Source organism: Penaeus chinensis, chromosome 29, assembly GCF_019202785.1.
Source record: "Penaeus chinensis breed Huanghai No. 1 chromosome 29, ASM1920278v2, whole genome shotgun sequence".
Lineage (NCBI taxonomy): Eukaryota > Metazoa > Arthropoda > Malacostraca > Decapoda > Penaeidae > Penaeus > Penaeus chinensis.
Window position 1 is genome coordinate 27,689,329 of NC_061847.1, and position 2,500 is coordinate 27,691,828.

Here is a 2,500-nt window from a genome sequence, read left to right on the forward strand (position 1 = left end):
GAATGGGGGGTATGAGGGACCAATGTGACGTTTGGGAAGAGGTCTATAGTTAGGAAAGTCTCCGTCGAGTAGAACGCGGCCGGCTCTCCACCAGCGGGTCTTTCGGGCGGTGGGGGAGGAGAGGGAGGGAGGGAGGGAGGGATGGTTAGAAGAGAGGGAGGGAGGGTTGGAGATGGAGGGAAGGGGAGGAGGGAGGGTTGGAGATGGAGGGTAAGGGGAGGAAGGAAGGTAGGAGATGGATGGGAGGGATGGAAGGTAGGAGGGTAGAAGATGGGGAAGAAGGGAGGAGGGAGGGTTGGAGATGGAGGGAAAATAAGGAGAGAGGGTTGGAGATGGAGGGAAGGGGCGGAGGGAGGGTAGAAGATGGAGATGGATGGGAGGGATGGAAGGAAAGAGGGTAGAAGAGGGAGAAGAGGGGAGGAGGGAGGGTTGGAGATGGAGGGAAGATAGAGAAGAATGGTAAGAGATGGAGGGGAAGTAGGGATGGAGAGAATGTAGGCAGGGAGGAGAAAGATAAGACAGAGATGGGAGAATGGGGATAGAGAGAAGGAGGAAAGGAAAGATGGGGAAAGTAAGAGAAGGAGGGATAGAGGGGAGATAGAGAGATAAAGAGATAGAGAGAAGTGAGGGAAAGATGGGGAAAGTAAGAGAGGGAGGGATAGAGGGGAGATAGAGACAGAGAGGAGTGAGGGGAAGATGGGGAAAGTAAGAGAGGGAGGGATAGAGGGGAGATAGGTAGTAAGTATACATTTTCTACGCATGTGCAGGAAAGGAAGGAGGGGGGGGGGGGGTGCATCACGAATGGGGGTCGGTGTTCCTCGAGAGAATTTCAGAAAGGAAGGACCTGAGATACCTCGAGATAGGGGGCGGGGGAGGGGGGGTGGTAGGCAAGGAGATGGAAACGCGATTTGATGTCGAAGAAGGCATAAGGTTTAATTTTAGACTTAGAGAGCTTTTGTTACATTGTAGAATATCAGAGTGGGCTGAAATTCGAAGGGCGTAGTCGATGATTCATGACAGGCCTTGGCTATTTAGGGAACCTGTTCTTATAATCTTTGCTTCTTGTTTGTATTTGTTTACGTTCAACTCTTTCCCCTCCTAGCTCTCCTTGCCTTCGGTTGAAATTTATTACGTAACTGGTGAAATCTAGTAAGAATTTTTGATTTTGGTTTAGGTAACTGACGTTATCTTTCATAGGTTATTTTTAACACTCAGTTGACTCCTAATGTAACAGCGTCAGCCAAAACCTTGAGAGATATATAATACATCTGAAACTTATCCCCCAGATTCATGAAAAATATAAACAAGATGTACGCACGTTATCTTCTAGAGCCATCGAGAATATGGCAATACAACTATGCCATTAAGATGTTGAAACAAACTCCTTTATAAAGCGTTTATTAACCATTAATTGCTCCTGAAGTAGAACAACCAACGACCATTTGAAACATCCGAAAGACCAAACAACATCGAAGTTCGTAAAACTTAGCGGTTGGCTGCCGGCTCGAGCATAGCAGGGGGTACGGGAGCAAATTTTGTCTCCTTCCTGGGTAAGTCGTACCATCGTTGGGAAGAAATACTCTTGTGCACGGCGGGGGTCAATGGTGCGGCCGAGGTATGCAACATGCTGTGTGTGTATTTTGCTCTAACTTTATACATTCAGTTTTTGTTATGTGGACTCGTTCTCGTGCTCTTTTTTTTTTTTTTTTTTTTTTTTTTTTTTTGTCTCCTCTCTCTCTTTCTCTTTTTTTCTCTCTTTCTTTCTTTGGCTCTCGGGCTTTCTCTCTCTCTCTCTCTCTCTCTCTCTCTCTCTCTCTCTCTCTCTCTCTCTATCTTTCTCTCTCTCACTCTCTCTCTCTCTCTTTCTCGCTCTCTCTCTCACTATCTTTCTCTCACTCTCACTCTCTCTCGCTCTTTCTCTCACTCACTCACTCACTCACTCACTCTCTCTCTCTCTCTCTCTCTCTCTCTCTCTCTCTCTCTCTCTCTCTCTCTCACTCACTCACTCACTCACTCACTCTCTCTCTCTCTCTCTCTCTCTCTCTCTCTCTCTCTCTCTCTCTCACAATCCCCCGGTAACTCGAAAACACGAAAGTATCCAACCGAACCCCCGTAAGTCAATAGCCAGCGGGGTAGGTAGGTAGGTAAGTAGGCACGCTGGCACACTCTCAAAACGTCGGCCTCTCCTCATGGGAAGACTGACCCAGTTCTCGCCAGCGCCGGGCTAAACACGGGCTCTCGACCAGCGGACCGGCCATGGCGTGGGAGATGCCGCCTCATCGTGGAGACGGAACAGAATGCCCCCGTCGCTCCTTTCTCCCTCCCCTGGGCGTTTCCTCTGCCTCGAACTAACGCTGGGGAAATGTTTGTGATTGGGGTAAACACGAGGGAGAGGGTGGGAAGAGGGAAAGGAGGGGTGGGGAGGAGGAGGGGGGGAACTCTTTCTCTCTCTCTCTCTCTCTCTCTCTCTCTCTCTCTCTCTCTCTCTCTCTCTCTCTCT